At 40.0% G+C, this 20,430-nt stretch overlaps 1 protein-coding gene across 4 annotated transcripts in view; it reads left to right on the top strand.

The window, feature by feature from the left end:
* Nucleotides 1-20,430, top strand: part of NSMCE2 (NSE2 SUMO ligase component of SMC5/6 complex) — a 202,651-nt gene that overhangs the window by 156,666 nt on the left and 25,555 nt on the right. The window lies entirely within an intron of this gene.

Genomic DNA, 20,430 nt, shown 5'->3' with positions numbered 1-20,430 from the left:
ACTTTTTGTTTTGGCTGTTTAAAACGATTTTCAAAATAAAGACCAATATCAAGTTTTTATTTCTAAGTTTTCCGTAATTACGTTTAAATCCCCAGTCACTTGAAACCCCTTTCCTTAGTCATCTATATTCCTACCAGTATCTCATTCATTCTCCAGTCATTTTTTTTTTACTCTCTCAGCCAGTCTAATGAATAATCTAATGAGTAGGTTAGCCAGTCTAGTGAATGAGTGCTTAAGACCCCATCGGAACAGAGGCTTAGGCTGTCTTTGGGGCTGAGTCACGGAGGTCTGTTTCAACCTTCTGGAGCTTTTCTTTTTTGTGTCCTGAAGATTATAAATTTTGCATCATCCCTACTGCTGAATTACAGTGTAGTGATTAACAAGATTTGTTTATGAAATGCCTTGTGTGTTTATAGTCTCTTAAAATAAAGCATTAATAAAGAATGTAGTTGATTGGTGAATGTATGTAGACTGCAAGGGGAGAACTCGGTGCTCATGGTGATCTTGGTTTTAATAGGTTACATAATTACTACAACTGAAACCTAATTGGTTTTCCCAGATTAATCGGGGGTCAGAGTTACATCCTGGTAGTTACTGCCTTCACACTGTCTTCTCTTTGTGGCTTGGGGGAGGATCTTGTTCTGGGGACCATACCGAGCATCTATCTGCCCTTGCCGCCCACCTGCAGAGAACTCTGATCTGTGTGCCCACAGCTAGAGGCAGCAGCAGATCAATCCTGTCCTCCACCAAATAATAGAAATCATGAAGAAAAGCACTCTCCTCAGTTCCAAATAGAATTAGACACTGATTAAGAATTCCCATCAGCTCAGTTCTTTGTTTCTTTTAAACCCCAGAATCTTTGTAGAAATCTCGGTGGGGGGCTGGGGGAGAAATGCTCAAATTGTTTGGTGTTTCATTTTCCCGTAAAATGTCCAGAGAAGGCGGTCTTATTTTCACCTTGGACCCTCAGGAACATGGACAGGAAGAGCAGTTCATTCGCTCTGACATAATGTATGATGTCACCAGGAATTCTTTTTTTTTTTTTTTAATTTTATTGGAGTAACATTGCTTAATACAATTATATAATTTTCAGATGTACATTGTAATTTGACATTTGTATATTCTATCGTGTGTTTACCACCCAAAGTCCATTTTCCTTCAGCCTTTACCCACTTTACCCTCCCAGGAATTCTTGATAAAATTGTCAGCCTGAGTATGCCAGTCAATTAATAAACCATGCTTTATTTGTGGTATGTTATGCAATATGTCAGCATTTCCCCTTTCTTTCCTGTAAATTGTAACTTTTCTGGTGATTAGCATTTAAAATATTTTCCTGATTAAGGAATCGTCAGCTGAAATCATCAAGGATTTCCCCTTAGCTGTTTTGAAAGAAATCTGAAGAATTTAATGTGTTGCTTGGAAATTAAGAAATTTGGAATAATTTTTGTGACTCTAAATGGTGAAATAGAATCAAGGGCTGGCTGTTATGCTTGCATACAAGATAATGATAGATTTAGAGAAGGAATAATAACTTTAGAAAGAATAAAGCCTTTAACACATTTAATAAACTTTAATGTCTCTGTTCTATGCTTTTCAAAAGATGTACTTGTTATAGTTTAGGAGCTAAACCGAAATAGACACATTAAAATAAAATCTCAGATGCTTGGAAAGTGGTTTCTTAATTTAATTTCCTGATTTACTCGGAATTAACCCAACTCTTTTTTGTGTTCAAGCATTGTTAGAAAACCTTCTGGGTGTCACTCCTTCTTGCATCCAGAGTGCCACCAGAACAAGGAGCCAGCCTCGGGTAGGAGCAAGTATGCTGGACAAGGCCACAGGCAAGAGAAGTATTTTAGTTGCAAGGGTTATGTAATAAGCTTTCCGCCTGGAGGCAGGATAGGGTACGGTGAGCAGGAGATTGGGGTGATAAAGAGTGGGGAACCTGTTTGAGAAGAGTGGTCAGAGAAAGCCTCTCAGACGAAGTGATCTTTGAGCTGAACCAGAAGGAACCGGCAGGGATAGAGCACAGGGAAGAGCTTAATAATAAGAGCAAAGGAACAAAGACAGCACGTGCAAAGGCCCTGGGGCTGGAATAAATCGGTTGAAGAACAGTGAGAGGGCAGATGTAGCTGGAGCATAAGGCAGGAGTGGCGGAGTAAGACCTGAAAGGGGGGAAGGGGCAGCTCTGATGTAAGTCCATCACAGGGAGAAAAATAGCAACTCGGTTCCTTTTATGCAAGCTTCTTACTACTGTCATTCAGAATCATCTCAAGTATAAAAATGGCATGTGAAAAACACTTTAAAGGAACAGTCAGGTCCTGTACGCCAAGTCTGAGCCAGCCGCAAGCTCGGAATTTGTATTTGATGGCAGATAGGCTCTTCCCTTAGCAGTAGAAAGCAGGACATCACAACCTGCCAGCTGCGCCTCTCTCGTCGTCAGCTTCCCCATAAACGAAGGAGACTGGAGCGACGCTCAGAGTTAGTTATCATGCGACTGCTCCTCTCCATCCATCCCCAACCCCAGCGCATGTGTTATACCGTGCCCCACAGTTTCCTAATTCCTCATAGTCCTTCATGGACGAAGTGTGACGCTGCTCAGTCTGGTGACAAAAAAAAAAAAAGGAGAAAACCCCACAGTTATACTTTCCTTCTCTGGGCAGGTAAGATAAATTGGTTTTACAGGACTAAGTGAAAAATCTCAGGGAACCAAACGATAGAAGCCAGATTCAGTGGGCCAGTTATGACAACAAGATAGTGACCGAAAGCTACTGATGCTTTCTTACTTTTATTTTCCAACCTCCCAAGACTACCCGGACAGCCCTGTGTGACCAACATCAGGCTATACAGCAATTCCAGAATAGTTATGTACAGTCGTGGAAAGTGGAAAGGTTTGGCATGAAGTATTCAAAGGCCACTAATGAAATAGGGGAGCAAACAGGCAGAGATCTGAGCCGCGTGGATAGGGGAGATGGTTTATTCACAACAACTTAGCACCTAGAAGCAAAGTCTTTACTGCCGAAATGGATATCGAAGCAGCAGGCCAATTTCTCCCTGCCGTTCAAAGCTTATACGGATCCCATTAATCAGTAATGTGCTTTTCTGGATTCTCACTTTCCTTCCAAGGAGCCTTGCGTGTTAAACACTCGACCCCTCCCTGAAAACAGCCAAGCCCAGGTGGCGGTCGCCTGCCAGTTACATCTCTTACAGCTCTGGAAAGGGAGCTGTCGTCCTGGCAGCAGCCTTTTTGCTCAGTAGTAAGCGTTGTGCAGCGAGTCCGATAGGTTCTTAGAATTGCAGCAAAATGACGTTTAAGGAAACCGACTTTACCATGGGCTAATCGATATGAACCAGAGTTAAGTTCCTGTGGCATCTCATCAATGTTCTAACAAAACGATAGTGAACAAAACCATGTTAGTTAAGAGAGGACCACCTACATAGGGCTGTACAAATGTTCATTCAGGCTGTGGAGTTCATTCATCGGGCACCACGCCTGAGCGGTGGGCCAGCTGCGGTGACACCACAAGTAAATGAGGTGCTAAACGGGGAAATGGGCAGAGCGTGAGAGGCACCGTGTTAGCAGAGGTGTGAAGAAAGTGGTGTGCAGGGCAGCGTGTAAGCAACCGATTCACGAGAGGGAGGTGGGCATCAAGGAGGGCCTCGAAAGAGCGAGGGGCTCACACTGACGGGTTTAAAGGTACTTCGGCACAGAGTCCCGTGAGCCAGACACGCAGAATGACCTTGCTTAGCACGTTTCTTCATCATTGACTTCTCTCTGGTGACTAGACCTTTTCTTTTTCCTTTTCGTGTGTGTGTGTTGGTAACAGGTGGAAGGCGAGTTACGAGGATAGAGTTAGGGACAGTGCAGTGGAGGAGTGGGGACTGTGAGGCTTCACGTAGCAAAACAGTGTCCTATGAGCTTTAGCGTCAGAAAGACCTGGATGGGCCTTAGGCAGTTGCCTTACCTCAGACTTCCAGTTTCCACATCAGCAAGGTGGGAAAGCTTCTATCTGACCGCTCTGAGGATGAGATGAGGTGCGCTGTAGCATAGTCAAGGGATGGCTGGGCATCAGAGAGACCTGTGTTCAAACCACACTGCCTCATTGTGTTACCAAAGTAATTTTGTGTGTCTCTGAGTGTCAGTTTTCTCACCTATAAAATGGGAATCGTAGTTTCTCCCTCACACGCTTGTGAAGATTCGGTTAGTCAGTCATGAAAAGTGCTCACTAAGACAGCGCTGGCACATGATATGTAATGAATATGAGCTCACCTCCTCTTCACGATCACATATCATGCACCCTTTGTGAAGGTTAGTTCCTCTCCCCTAAGGAAATATGGTTGTTTGTGATTGTAAGCCCCTTGGCAGTTTGTTCACTATACCCGTGCTAGGAGAAAGCCTGACCTTTTTAGCAGTTATATGTTCCATTGAGGCGTCTTCCATTCAGGCCTCACCGCATTCATTTTCTTTTGTTGGGCAGTAGCCTTATTCTTGGCAAATGCCTGATGATGACAAGCAAGTGAGTAGCATACCCTCCTCTTGAATTCGATTCACCTAATTTTTCCTACCTTCAACAGCACATGCTTAAGCTCAGTACAACTCAGTTTCACTCTATATGTCTAAGCTCAATATTGTGGGAAGCACATGGCCCAAGGCTCTCATCTCAAATGACTAACTGCCTTATTGGGAAAAAAGAACTTACGGAAAACAATCAGGCAACAATATGAAGAAAGTATCTGACAAGGTACAAAGTCTATTCTAAATATGTTTATGACACTGGCAGTAAATACTTGGTCATACAGGGGAAGAAGTTGCTGGCGTTGTCAGGGGAGGGTCTAGGCTTTTGAAGCTGTCTTATGACCAACCAACATGTCTTGGAATAATCATCACTTTGGGTTCCATAGCATCTTTGCACCTTCCCAGCAAACCCTAAGATGCGTCCATCCTGGGGAAAATAAGACATTGGTTTAAAGCCAGTGGTTCCAGTTTTATAGCTCTGCTTTCCTCCATGCTTTGAAATTCTTTCTTACCAAACTGCATTTACAAATAATCTATATCTTCCATTTTTTATTAATCAGAGATAGTTGCCTGTCAGAGATCTTGATCAGCATAAGTTACATGAACTCAGTGTTGCAACACTGTTATCTAAGTTCAGTTTATAGGGAAAAAAAGAAACTAAAGTATCTCACTCATTAATTATGAATTTAGGATATAAACTCTTGTTACTGTCATGTACATATGCGCATCCAGAAAAATATGAAAAATCCAGAAGCCAACAGGAAAAGATTGGCCACTTGGACTACAAATAAAATTTTTTAGATTATTCATGGCACAAAAACACCCTGAAGAAAGTCAAGACAAACCATTAGCTGAGGGAGGAATTGTAATTCATATGATAGAGGGTTAATTTCTTGCACAAATTCTTCTAAATCAATAGGAAAATGACAAAACAATTTTCTAAAAATTCAAAGGATATAAATAAGTCGTTCCAGAAAAAGAAATACTGATCACCAGTAAAAATATATAAGACGTTTAACCTTACAAAAGAAAATAAAATAATGTTTTTATCTATCAAAGTGGAAAAGATGTACACATTTGATAATACTCAGTGTCGTAGAGTATGTATATGGGGAAATAATCTCAAAAATGTTAGTAGGAGTGTTGATTGGTAAAGCCTATTTAGAGGGCAATTTGGCAAAATCATTTGTGTTTGAAATGCACCTACCCTTTAACAATGATGTCTTAAGTAATTTATTCAACAGATCCACATGTTTAATCAAAGGTATGTAGTCAAGGATATTTATTGCAGCATCCATTATATCAGCCAGAAACTAGAAGCAAGACTTCAACTTTCAATCAAGATGAAGTAACAGGGACCACATTTAACCCTCACCTGAAACTTTTTTAAAAATGGAAAAAAAAAATGGTACAAGATATATGAAACAGTAGCTAGCACTCAAGACCTTGGACACCACGTGTTGGAAGGCAATGGTCTTTGAGGACACAAAATGAGCCCCAGGATTGCTTCAGCTCTCCAGGCCACAGGACAGGGAGGCAGCATGTAGGCAGATTCCATGTGGTCTCCCTGAGTGGAGGAGATGTAGTTAGGAGCCCAAGGAAGCCAAAACAGCTAGACTAGAATGGAGAGCTGCACCAAGACAAATCTGGAGAGCCAAGGAGGTCTCCCTTGAGTATTGAGTTAGGATGAGCACATGCATGTGAGGAAATGACTGAAGAAAGAACAAGCTAAAGGATTAGAGAGAACAGTGCCTGGAGCTCACAGAGGAATGGGAACAGTGTCTATTCTCAACAGCCAGAAAGGAAACAATTTCATAGTGTAGGGGCATTAAAGTCTTGCCTCAATCGTGGAGAAAAGTTAACCATAGATTAAACATAGCTTCGATCACCCTGAACAGATCTTAAAAGCAAGACCCAAAAGGATTAAACTGTCTCCAGTTAATTTTAACTGCATCCCAGGACAAAACTCAGGAATGTTTATAAGAAGATAAAAATAAACATCACCTCACAATGCCTGATATCCAATAAAAAATTACCAGGCAGGCGTAGTAGCAGGAAAATACAACCAGTAATGGGGATGGGAAGAGTCAATTCATTGAAACTGACCCTCAAATGATATAGATATGAAAACAAATAAGCAAGCATATTAAAACCGTTGTTATGACCGCAGTCCATAGTTTTAGAGGTTAGATTCCTATGTTAAGTAGAGACATGGAAGATGTATATAATATAAACCTGAATCAAACCTTTAGAGATGAAATCTACAATGGATGAGATTTTTTTTTTAAACTGGATGGGATTAACAAAAGCCTAGACAGTGCATAAAAACAGATTCATGAACTGGATGAAAACTATCCAAAATGAAACACAAAGGGAAAAAAGCCTTTAAAAAATGAATAGGGCATCATCAACTGATGGGATAATTTCAAGGGGTTAAATATAAATGTTATAGAACTTCCCAAGGAGGAGAGAGAAAGGGAAAGACTGAAAAATATTGAAAAATAATGCCTGAGAATTTTCCAAATTTGAGGAAACCTGTGAACCCACAGATCCAAATTCAACAAACCTCAAGCATAAGAAATACAAAGAAAACTCGCCAAGGCATATTGTGACAGATTGCTTAAACCAAGTGATAAAGAGAAGAAATTTTAAAGCGATGAGGGGAGACACATGACATACAAAATAACAAGTCTAAAGATGACAGAACATTTCCTATAAATAATAATGCAAACAAGAAAACTGAAGCAAAATCCTTAAAGTACTGCAAGGAAAAAAATGATCAGTCTAGAAGTCTATACCCAAAAGGAATGTCTTTTTTTAAAAAAATGAAATAAAAACTTTTTCAGACATATAAAATGTGAAAGAATTCATCACCAGAAACCTGCATTACAAGAAATGTTAAAAGAAATTCTTCAAGGAGAAAGAAAATGATATCAGTGTAAAGCTGTATCTACACAAAGAAATGAAGACCACTGTAAGTGAAGATTTTTTTTCTTTATTATTTTAACCTCTTTAGATGATCATTCACTTTAACAGCAGAATTGATAACAATGTTTATGGCGTATGTAGAAGTAAAATATATGACAATAGCACATAGGCCAAGAGAGGAGAAATGGAAGTATATGGTTTTAAGTCTCTTATAATATACATGAAGTAGTATAATATCACTTGAAGGTAAACTATGATAAGTTAAAGATATGTACTATAAAGAAACCACTAGAATACCACAAGCCTACAGAGAAAATAAAATGGAATCATAAGAAACACTCAATCTAAAAGTTACCAGTCCAAAAAAAAAAAAAAGAAGAAGAAGAAAAGGAATACAGATGGAACAAAGAGAAAACAAATAGTGGAAGATTTGAACCCAACCATATTAATACTCTTTAAATGTAAATGGTGTAAGTACAGCAGTTAAAGGACAGAGATTTTCAGACTGGATATAGAAGCAAGATCCAGCTATATGCTACATATAAGAAATCCACTTTCAATACAGACTCGAATAGACTGAAAGTAAAGAATGAAAGCTCATGCTGACACTAATCAAAGATGAAGTGACTATTAATCAGACAAAGTAGACTTCAAAGCACAGAATATTACTAGGGATAAAGAGGGTCATTTCATAATGATAAAGGGGTCAATTCATGAAGAGCACATACTTTCATACACCTAATAACAAACCTTTAAAATTTATGAAACAAAAACTGATAGAACTGCAAGAAGTAGACAGATCTACAGTTATAGTCAGAGATTTTAACAACTGATAGACAAGCACCTAGAAAATCAGTGAGGCTACAGAACACCTGAACAGCACTGTCACCCAGCTTCACCTAATTGATTTTTATAGAACTTTCCACCTAACAAAGAAGAGTATGTTTTTTTTTTTTTTCCCTTCTCAAGTACATATGCAGCATTTAATAAAAGAGACCATATTCTGGGCAATAAAATATGTCTCAATAAATTTAAAAGGATTTAAGTCATATCAAGTATGTTCTCTGCCACAGTGGAATTCAATTAGAAATCAATAACAGAAAGACATCTGGAAATTTTCCAAATAAACATTTGGAAACTAAATACACACTTCTAAATAACCTGTGGTCAGAGAGAAATCAAAATACAAACTAAAAAATATTTTAAACTAAGTGAAAATGAAAACACAACATATCAAAATGTATGGGGAGCAAAAAAAGCAATAGACAATATAATGTAAATGTATAGCATTGAACATCTGCTCATATCAAAAGAAGGGAGGTCTCAAATCAACCATCTCAGCTTCCAGTGGAAAAAGAAGAGCAAATGAAATCCAAAGAAAACTGATGAAAGTGAAAATAAAGACCAGACTTAGAAATTAGTCAAATAGAAATTAGAAAACCAGTAGAAAAAATCAGCGAAACTAAAAGCAGGTTGTTTGAGAAAATCAGAACAATTTTGATAAACCTTTGGCCAGGCCAAGGAGGGAAAAAAAAAAAACAGCGATCTGCGAGCATCTGGTATGAGAGAAGTTGCATCAGCTCAGGTACTACACATATTAAAAGGATAAGGTAACATTATAAACAACTTTATGCCAGTTAATCCAACATAGATGAAATGGACTAATTCTTTTAAAGCCTTAAATTGTCAAAGCTCACTTAAGAAGTAGATAACTTAAATGATGCTATATCTATTAAAGAAATTAAATTGTAGTTTTAAAACATTTCTACAAGGAAACCTCCAGGCCCAGATGGCTTCATGGTGAATTCTACCAAATACGTAAGAAAGAAATAATATCAATTCTACACTGTTACATAAAACTGAAGAGAAGAAAATACTACTAAACATTCTATGAGGCCAGTATTACCTTGACAGCAAAACCAGAAAAATTATAACAAGAAAGCTACAGGCTAGTATTCCTCATACATATAGATGCAAAAATTTTTTTTAAAAATTTTTAGCAAATGGAATCCAAATATATATAAAAAAGATAATACATCATGACCAAGTGCAGTTTATTTCAGAAATGCAAGGTTGGTTTAACATTTAAAAATTGGTCAGTGTAATTCACCAGATTAGCAGCTAAAAATAGAGACCATGTGATCATTTCAATAGATAAAGAAAAAGCATTCGACAAAATCTAATGTTGATTCTTGATGAGAACTTTCAGCGAACTAATAGAAGGGATCTTCTTAAACCTAATAATGAGTGTCTATGAAAAACCTAGAGCTAATATCATACTTCGTAATGAAAAACTGAAAGCTTGTCCTCTAAGGAAAGAAACAAGAATGTCTACTGTCACCACTTCTATTCAGCATTGAACTGGGGATTCTAACAAGTGTAGTAAGGCAAGAAAAAGTGTTAAAAGCATCCAGATTGGAGGGAAAGTGGTGAAACTATCTTTATTTGAAGATAATATGATCATCTGTGCAGAAGATTCAATGGAATCTCCAAAAAAAAGTATTATAATAAATGAGTTTAGCAAATTTGCAGGATACAAGATCAATGAACAAAAAAGCAGTTATAGTTCTATGCACTAGCAGCAAACCATCATAAATTAAAAATTATTAAATGCCATTTATAATATCAAAAATTATTAACTACCTATGGTTCTATCTGACAAGAGATGTACAAGAACTGTGCACCGAACACTACAAAATATTGCCGCGGGAAGTCAAAAGAGAGCTGAATAAAAGGAGAGACAAACCATGAGTTGGAAGACTGAATGTACTTAAGACATCGTTTCTTACCAAATCGATCTTTTGATTCAGGCAACCTCGACACCCCAGCAGGTTGTGTTGTGTCATTTGTTTGTTTGTGGATAGTGACAAGCTTATTCTGAAATTTATGTGGCAATGCAGAGGACCTAGAGCAACCAAAATACCTTTGAAACAGAAAAAGTTAGAGAACTTACTCCACCTTGACTGCAAGATTTATAAAGTTATAATAATCAAGATAGTGTAGTAAGATAGACACAGTTAAACAGATTAAAGAAACAGGATAGGGTCCCAAAATAGACCCATACACCAGCAGCCAATTAATTTTCCACAAATGTGCAAAGACAGTTCTTTGGTTTTCCACAAACATGCAAAAGCAATTCAGTGGAGAAGGGGTAGCCTTTTTCAACAAATGGTCCTGTAACAATTGGTTATTTATTTTAAAAGTAAACCTCAATCCGTATCTCACACCATATATAAAAATTAACTCAAAATGGTCATAGATCTAAATGTAAGACTTAAAACCATAGACATCTTAGAAGAAAACATAAGAGAAATTGTGACCTTGATTTGGGCAAAGATTTCTCAGATATAATACAAAGAAACAATCCATTTTTCAAAATTATGTTAGACTTCATCAAAATTAAAAATTTCTTCTCTTCAAAAGAGAATGAGCAGATGAAATAAAAAGCAAGATGCAAAACAATACATTTTAACATATGATCCCTTTTTGAGTGAAAATAGGCATATGTGTATGTATATGTATGTGTCTCTTTGTGCAGATAGTATGTATATGCAAATACATTCTGTATGTGTAAGAGATTTCTTGAAGCAGACACTGAAACCTAACAATAGCTATTTCTGAGGATTAGGATTGTGGCTCTGTGGACCAAGAAGGCAGGCTCGTGCTTCTCATTTTATTCACTTGGGTTGAAATTTTTTAAACATATGTGCATGTTTCTCTTATAAGTGTAAAAAGAAAACTGGTTTAAAAAGATGGAAAGAAAGAGAAGGAAAGACAAAAATGGGGAATCGTCAGTTGAAATATAATTGCTGATTGAATATAATTACCAGTTGAAAGATATAATGTAAAATAACTGAAATATAATTCAGTTTGTTTTTATTTTTTTGAATCATTATAGAATGTCACCTACATAGGAGATTTAAAGATTATTCTGGGTTAAGGAATTGATTTTATAGGTTTGTCCCAAATAACTATTTTGTGCCTCGTTTCTTTGGTCAGATTGATGTAAGAGAGTGTTATTTTTCTAAAGTTCTTTTACATTGAGCTGAAAGAAACTAAACTTTTTACTATTATGTGAGAGGCGCAGCCTTATTACAAAAGAACAAGTACAGAACTAAGGAGGTTAGACGTATTTCCCATACAAGTATTGGGCACAGAATGTAAGGAAGTGAAAGTTGTCGAAAGTAAGATTTCTTCAGGAATATTCTAGACTTGATTGTTTGACCTGAAGGACCCTATTTCTCCAATATGTTAAAATAACTACAAAATATATGTATATAACTCCTGAAGGATTTAAAGGCAAAACTATATTAAGTAATCAATTGTTAAAGGGATTACAAAGATTCTCGATATCTCTAAATGGGTCTGAGGAACTAGTGAATAGGTAATCTGGGAACTCCCTTTGAATCTTTTGAGATTAGTGTGGATTAAAGAGCTCCTCCTCAATAAAAGTTTGCCAGATTCCAGAACTGTCATAATTATGGGTGAGGTCCAGAACGAGGAAGTACATGTTTAAAAAACTGCTTTAGAGAGGAAATACCACTAGCCAGTTTTCCAAATTAGATGTCACTTCTAAGAGGCAGACATCACCCAAAGATGCCTCACTGGCCCTTTTAGATGAATTCTTTTGATCTTTTTTGTTTTTGTTTTTTTAACTATCACATTGAAATTGACTGTCAGAATCATGTCTACAAATAGCATATTCTAAACCCAATTGTAGGAACCTTTATGATGCATGTGTCTTTAGAAGAGATTCCCAAATTATTTACAAAATCACGCATTAGTGCAAGGAGAGGTAAAGGTAAGTATAAGAACTATATTCCCCTACTGAAAGATCAGTTTCCATGCCTGTCGCATCAGTTTCTGGTGAGAATAAAATAAATAAATGTGTGTAAAAGTATGTGGAGAGCTGTGAACATGTAAGTGACTGAGCGTGTTGAGGGACTGGGTTTTGTGACAGGCACAAGGAGTGTTTCAAATACACATTTTCATGGTAGAGAAAGTGGACCATGAGCCCTGCTGGTTTGGGAACTTGGTTAGCTGCCAAGCCAGAGGTGGGTGATGAGTAGTTCTCTCATGAGAGCCCAACTCAGGGATTTTCAAAATGTGGTCTTGAGGATCCTCTGTATGATTCAGAGGCTGGTGCATAAAGTCTCAACCTTACTGTTTGGTTTCTAGCATGATTCAGTGATACAATAGCCATCATCAGTGTTTCATCAGAAACAGTGTCAGCCTTTCCATTAATTCTGCTGGGCTGGGTTTCCATTTTCTGGTGTTTTTCTTTTCAGTGGCAAGGGAGTTATAATCTTAAATTGTTAGAGTTAAAAATAATATCCCAGCCCTGTCATAGATGAGGAAATGTCTGGCTACTCCTTCGGTGGGACCTAAAGTCAGATCTCCTGACCCCAGCCCAATGCCTTTTCTGTTATCTATGTCACATCTGTCCCCTCAGTCTGCAACCAAAGAAACGTGAGGGGCGTGGTCCAGACTCACCCAAGATGGAGCCGTGAGTTTAGATGCAAGGAAACCACTCCTGGACCGTGTGGCACTGTCACCAGGTAGCACTTGTACAGCCCTGCCTGCGAGACCGAGGCGGAAGCCCAGCCAGCTCAGCCTGGCCTCGGTCCACACCGGGCCACCCTTCCCTAATAGTTACCTTGGAGAGACAGTGATTCCGGTGTTCTTTAGAAGTGTGTGAAAATTCGATACAGCCTGGCCATTGCACCCCAGCTTCATTCAGTCTGGGGACCAGCAGCCGCTCACCACCGTGGGAGCCCTCAACCGTGAGCAGGGCTGGCTGTGTCAGCCTGGCTCTTCCTTCAGAACTGCCACAAAACCTTTGAACCGCCATTGTGTTCTGAGACCCTGTTTCCTTTCTCGAAGAGAGCATTTCCTTTTGAACAAATACCGTGCTTTGTTTACGTGCAGAGTTTCCTGTTTATGTTGATTTACTCTTGGGATCCACATCCGCCTTTGCTAATAGACACCTTCGTTGCCAGGTGATCATCTTCACCCGCCTACCTGTTCCAGTGCCCTGGGCAGACTTTGAGCTTCTGAGGGCCCTCTTTATCTTGTGGTCCCATCACAGAGAGTGCTAAGGAGTGTGGCCTCTGTGACCAGACTTATGAGCGATGGGACCTTGGGCAATTTTATCTCTTTGTACCTCGGTGAGTGGGTATGATATTTGTAACCACAGCGTTGCAGTGAGACACAATGTGAACTGAGTTATTCCCACAGAGTACTCACTCAGCACAGGGCCTGGAACCCAGTGAGCGCTCACTAAAATGAGGGGCGGTGGTGACAGTGACTGGCGATGTCGAGAGTGAGAGCGGTTGTTATTCCCACTTCTCTCCAGGCCCCTCAAGAAGAACCACCAGTCCTGAGAACTGTTGACCTTCGTTTGGGGCCAGAGAGGTTGGGGGTTAGAGCGCAGAGGATGGATAATGACATAGGAGGTGGGGGATGGGTAGCTTTGAATGTTCGGAGCATGTGGCTTTCTGGGGGGGTGGAAATACAGCTGCTCTCTCGCTAGGGCAAAACAGAACTAGCTTTTTGACCCACTATCCTTTTTTAAATCCCAAGCCTCAGGGAGGAAGACTAGTGTCAGAGCAACACAGATCTATTCTAAAGATCTAAAGAACCCGTGGACCACCAGGAGGACTCAAGATTTAATTCTGCATCTAACAACATTCATTCCTTAAGCCTTGAATGTATAGTTGGTGCTAAAGAAAACAGAATTTAGATCTAGCCCTTAGGGTTTCACATCCCAATGAGAAGGGACAGATGACAGGGTCTCGGAGTTAGACGAGCAGTAGCCATCCTGACCTTGGCTGTACTGAGCGCGAGGCCCTCAGTGCTCTCCTCGCTCTAGTCCCATCTGTAAGGTGCAGAGTTTGGACTAGACAATCAAGGCCTCTTCCAGTTTTAATATGGTACTGAGTCCAACGAACGAGAGACCCAAACATCGTTCCCTGTACACAGGTTTTCCTGTTCATGCACACACTCTGAAAGAGCTGGTAGAATGTCACACATTAAAGAAAGGTTCTCATAATTTCGAACCAGTCATTAGACTTCTATGACTGTTTCCTCACCTTTAAAATGTTTATCAGGACCAAGGGCCCTCCCTCATAAGGCACCTGTGAACATTAGATAATAAAAAGATTGTAAAACACTGTGTAAATGTCAAGTGCTGTGTAATGGGAAAGAATAACCTCCAGTAGGTTAGGAAAACAGCCTGCGAAAGATGAAAACCATAAATGCCCTTCTTTCTGAAGTTTAAAAAGTATGTATTTTCTTCTTCCGTTTATAACAGAAAACACCTGAGTTCTTTCTATACACTTTTCTATTAATCCTTTGTAATAGCACGGTTTGGGGGATTCCCTACAAAATCAGACCATGTTGTAAGAAGGTACTTCACTGTTTCAGGACCCAAATCCCCTTGCAAGGAATTTAGGACAAGCTTACTGTATTTCAAATTCTAATCCACAGTAAATAAAGTTGCAGCGTAAAGCGTGGTCCACTTCTTGCAACCACAAATTTATTGGCAGAGGTAAAATTGAAAAAGTTCAGAGAACAATGGAGGAAGTCTGCTTTGTAGGGCGTTCCTTATAAGCTTCAGTCAGCTACAGCCTTTGCAAGGACAAATCATAGTTCCACATTTCGTTTATTTGGCACCTTTTCCTAAGGAGATCAAAGCTGCTTTGTGGACTTAATCTATTTAATTCTCACAGCATCCTTGCCATGTCGATAGCTCTGTCATCCTCAGTCTGCTGATATGGAACCCACCGCCAGATAATGAAAACTGGCTTTTCAAGGACACAGACACAAGCAAGCCGACATGAGGAAAGCTGGGCTCCAGTTTTCTAAACTGTATTTAGTATCCTCTTCCCATTTGTCCAAATTCCCCTAAGTAAAGCACATTTGAGAATTCTGTAAAGGGCACACTTTCATCTCCAATTCACAGAATCTTAGAAAATTGGCAGGTTTTCTTTTCCTTCCTATTCAGTGTCAGATAGTCTAGAAATTTTTACTTTAAGTGCATTATTAGATTTTAGGGTCATGTTTGAAGTACTGCATAATTTATGGAGTAAAATATATCTGGGTTTGGCTATCTCTGTGAACTTCAGTTTTCAATAAAATATGATAATACTTGCATTAGAGTCGTGTCAAGGAAATGGACAATGTGTGTAAAATTCTTAGCACAGGGCCTGGCACACGCAGTAGGCCTTCAATAGATAAGAGCATTCATGTTACAAGGCAAACAGGTTCTTAGGTTAGTTATTTTCTTGTCAATAAGACTTTTGACTAAATCTTTAAGTGTTAGTCAAGCAAATCCAGAAATATTACAGGTTCTCTTTTGAAAAGAAGCTTCCTGTATTGCTGTACCAAGCCTGCTGCCTTTTGCCTTTCCCTCAGCATTCCATGTCGGTTATAAGAAGCTTGCATGAGGAGGAGTTCCTGCACTTTAGCTTGATTTCTGTCAAAACAAGATTACCTTTTTACTTGCCCTGTGAGTCTTATGAACCAACTTTTGATTTCAACATTTTTTGGGTTCTCATGAATGTGGTAAGCTGCCATGCAATACGCTTGGAGATAGTCCAGTTTGGGTTCTAAAGAGAGTGAGAGAGAGGATAAGATGATCTAATGGGTTTTGGAACTTGGAAGAGACAGTTGTTTGAATGGAACACTAAACTGTGACTGCAATGTCGTAGGCTTTCATTGCTGCTGGTGACCTTTGTTCGCATTTGGGGGACACATACAGAAATAGAGTGTCCAGGCCTCACTCCAGACCTACAAAATGAACATCTCCAAGAGTGGACCTGGGAATCTAGATCTAGAAATCTAGATTTATTTCTAATATTGTTTTCCTTGTGGTTCTGCAACCAGGCCAGGCTTGGGAACCAGTGCCCCAGGCCGTTTTCCAGATGAGGAAAATGAGGCCTGAGAAGCGCCTCCTCCGGTTAATGGCAGAATCCTGCCTGGATCTCACATCGGCCTCCCCGTCAGCCCAGGGTCCTTCCGACTCCTCCCCCAGGCCTCTGGGTCCACTGTTGACTCAGGAGAAGCTGACGGAGGAAGCTGTCTGTGTCTGTCCTTTCTCATCTGTGTTAAAGAGATAAAAACTCCTGACCCTAAAGAACCATTGTGAGGTTAAATTAGTTAAAGTGTGTGCAGTTCACTTCGTTCTGTTCTTTAGACAACTGAAAGGGTGCTAAATTAAGCCATTTTGCAGAGAGGTCTGAGTCATCTAGTGGCAGCTGTCTGTGCCACCCTGGAGGTGCTTTGATCATTGTCATCCAAACGCATGCGTTAAGTCCCATCTGCAGCACAGCACTGTAGGCTATGCTAAACGAGTTACCGAGATAATGGTCTCTGCCCTTGAGAACAGCCACTGAAGGTAAGGGACCCGAAGGTTATTTACACAGCGGCAGAACAACAGTGGTAGGCAGAGAAGACGGGGGAAGGAGGCTATTGAAGTCAAAGAATCTAATCTTCCAGCCTCGAAGGAGTTTGGAGACATCCAGTCTGCCCTACTGGCCTACGGAAGTGAAGTGCTTCAGCCCAGGCACACGGCAGATTAGACCAGAGTTCCCCACCTCCCCGTGCAGATTAGACCAGAGTTCCCCACCTCCCTGTGCTCGAGCGGACTTGTTTTTCTCAAGGGTTGGAATTTAGCAGTGTCCATCATATTTAATCAGGAAAGACTTTAGCTGGGAGTTGGCATTTCAAGGACATCTTAAGATGAGGCCTTTAGAGCTCAGGATGTGGCATAGGGATGGTGGCAGAGTGTGTTTGGAAGGATTTTTTTTTTTTTCCAAAAGGGTTATGGAAAATCTTGAAGCGACCTAACCTAGAAAGAAGTCTTAAAGCAGTAGATGAGGTTTTTAGGGATGTTTTGTCCTGCACAGAGAAGTCATGGTAGGACCCTGAATTTTGAGCCAAACCCTCAAAATTACTGCCAGTAAAAGGACTTGGATTGGCATGATGCAATGGTCGGGTGGTGGGAAGCAGCTCTGGAGATTAAAGAAGAACCTTTGCCCCCATTGCTTGACAGTTGTATGCCAAGCCCTGTGTTTAGCATTTTACCTAAAATATCTTTATCCTCAGAGCAGCCAGACCAAGCAGGTGTTGTTTATCCATTTGCAGATGAGAAAAGACACTCGGGGAGATGGGGTAGCTTGCTCAGAGCCCCTGAGGGCGGCAGTAGTTAAGCCTATGTTGTCTTATTTCATGAGGCCTCTCTGAGAATATTGGCAGGTCACTTCTAGATAGCCAGCCAGAGGGTAACTAAAGAAAGGAGCAAAATGGGAGATATTTCACAGTATGGGGAGAAAAACACACGAGCTCTTGTGGTATTCTGAATTAAGCTCAAGAAAGGTCAAGTGGAAAGTGACTACAAGTTACTTATTTGGCAGATCGTCGACATGGTAATGGAAGAGGAAGGATCGCTTAAGAAAGATAAGCTTATGTCAAATGAAATAAAGTTACTGATTACTTAGCTGTTTAAGATTGGGAACGAGGCATTGCTCAACCAAAGGGGAAAGTTCGAAGCGGATAGGGTAGTTTGTTGTGTCATCTAAACAGATAATATAGTGCCACAGGATGAGATAGATCGACAGAAAACATCATTTATGGCCCCGTATGCATATGGCATTATACTAAGGCACTATAGCAAGGAAGTGAATAGACAGGACTGGGAAAATAAACAGGGAGAGGCCATATGTTACCACACAGCACGTCGTTACATAGGGGAAAGAACAGGGAAAGACGAGCCTGAGGGGACCCCACTGCCAGTAGGAATGGATCACTGAAATGGTTTTGAGGAAGATATGAAAGAGAGTTGAAGCAGAAAGCAAAAGCAAACGCATACAGTATCCTGGAGTCCAAGGGAAAGGGAGAGGAAAGGAAGGAAGACCTATCGAGAGCTTTATTATGTGCTGAGTACATTAAATAATTAAATTAAGTATTCGGTTAAGTGCTCGGTCCTCACCACAGTCCTGCCAGTTAGGTGTTACCCCGTTTTGCAGCTGAGGAAACTGAGGCTCTGAGAGGTGATGACTTGCCTGAGATCGGGCAGCCAGGGGAGGCAGGGTTCACCTAGATCTGACTCTGAACCCCTTGCTCCTTCCACTCTGCCACACTGCCTCCATCAGAACTTAGGGGACAGCGGGGTGGGGTTGCTGGTTCTGTGCAGAGTCAGAAGCTATAAAAGGATAATGAGGATCAGAACGGATTCGGAGAAGTGACGAGGATGCTGGGAGTCTTGTTGAGTGAAACTGATGGAGAGTAGAAATGGGAGAAGCTGACCACAGGGAAATTCACGAGGTTGGGTTCAGTTTTATTCACCACGTGTGAGGATGTACTGTCTGGAACATGGATGACTAAATATTAGCTTCATCCAACTCTATTTTGGGGAATGCGAGTTCCTTGTTTGAAAATTCTTTGCAAGCCACGTTGGGGATAGGTTGGGCTTCCAGGTTGGTGCATCTTTAAATAATAGTTCCAAGAAATATACTGGCTCCATGTTTTTAAACTGATGGTGCAATCGGCAACACAGACAATCAGCAAGACCTAGAAGCCGTGGGAATCCTTTCCCCAACTGATACTGTGATTTGGCCGTCTGTGATCTATAATGTCCCCGGCCCGATCTACTTGCCCTTTTCAACAACTCGTGGGCTGCCTAGTGTTTATGAAATTATGAGCACGTATGAATTGGAACTAATTAGTAAGTCTTTGAAAAAACATCATTACAGTTTAGAAAAATGGGGTTAGTCCACATGAGGTTTTTGTAATCTCGAAGTATAAAAAGGAGAATGGGCAGGTGTTTTGCTTTACAAGTAGGTAAGTGTCCCTGGCACAGTAAGAAGTCTGTTTCTTCCGGGAAAACGCATTCCAGCCACTGATTTAATTTCTGTTAGTGTTGCTGACTTTCAACCTGACAGCCCCTCTAAGTATATGACAGGTCTGAACATAATGCTTCTTTGTAGTCCGTTGACTCTTGTAAAATAATGCTGTGATTATAAGGTTTCCTGAATACAATTTTCAAAATGTTAGTAATAACCACATTGCACCTACCTGCTCCACTTGGGTAACTATCTCTATTGCTCAATTTCTACTTAATATTGGTCATAGTTTTCATCACTTGAAATTCGAATTTTATTTGCGAAATTACTAATGCCCATTTATGTCTGTAACATAAACTAGGATGTTGTGCAAGTTTGGCTTACAAATAGGTTGACTCTCGAAGTCAACAGGTTTGCCTTGTATGAAGAGTCTGAACTCTTCAATATGGAGAGTTGTTTGAGTTGACTACCTAAATATCCCCCAAAAAAACACCATTGTTTATTCTTAAGATAATCTGGTTCCTGTCAGGGTAAAATTTTGATAATAATTGGAAGGATAGAGCATTTAAAACTGGAATGAGTTTTTAAGACTGTGGAATCTTCCTTCCTTTCTATTCTCATTCCCGTGTTTTTCAGATTAAAGGAAGAACAAGGTCAAGAACAATAGCAGCTGTGTGACTTTCCAGGTCATATTGCTGATTGGTGGCAGAGCCCGGAACTTTCGGTCATTCCGGGGCACTTTCCACCAAAGTGCTATTTTCTTACAATTGGCAAACAGTTGACTTAAAGGCACTGTGTGTTCGTACCCTACATGTTGGTTTTTTAAAAATTTGCCTTTTATATAAAAGCTCTTGATAATATTTCTCAGACAGCCAGATCAACAGAACGCAAAAGTGTCTCTGGCTAGATTTCCCAAAGTCCTCTTTGCTTGAATTTTCTTCTCACTCTTCTTTGGAAAAGCCATGTTTCTACTGAACTCAAGAATAACAAATCTTATTTGCTCTGACGATAGCGTGCAAACATCTATTGCATCAAAGTTCCCAAGCGAAGTTAAAAACCAATGGTCCCTTTCTGATTTTCATTAGCCAGTGGCAGCAAACATTTCATCAGAACCTCAGAAGCAATACAGAGAAGAAAGGAAAAACC

This window comes from Pteropus medius, unplaced genomic scaffold, assembly GCF_902729225.1.
Source record: "Pteropus medius unplaced genomic scaffold, Ma_sr-lr_union100, whole genome shotgun sequence".
In the NCBI taxonomy this organism is placed as follows: Eukaryota; Metazoa; Chordata; class Mammalia; order Chiroptera; family Pteropodidae; genus Pteropus; species Pteropus medius.
Note: the sequence above shows the minus strand (reverse complement) of the source record. Positions and strands in the feature narration are given on the sequence as shown.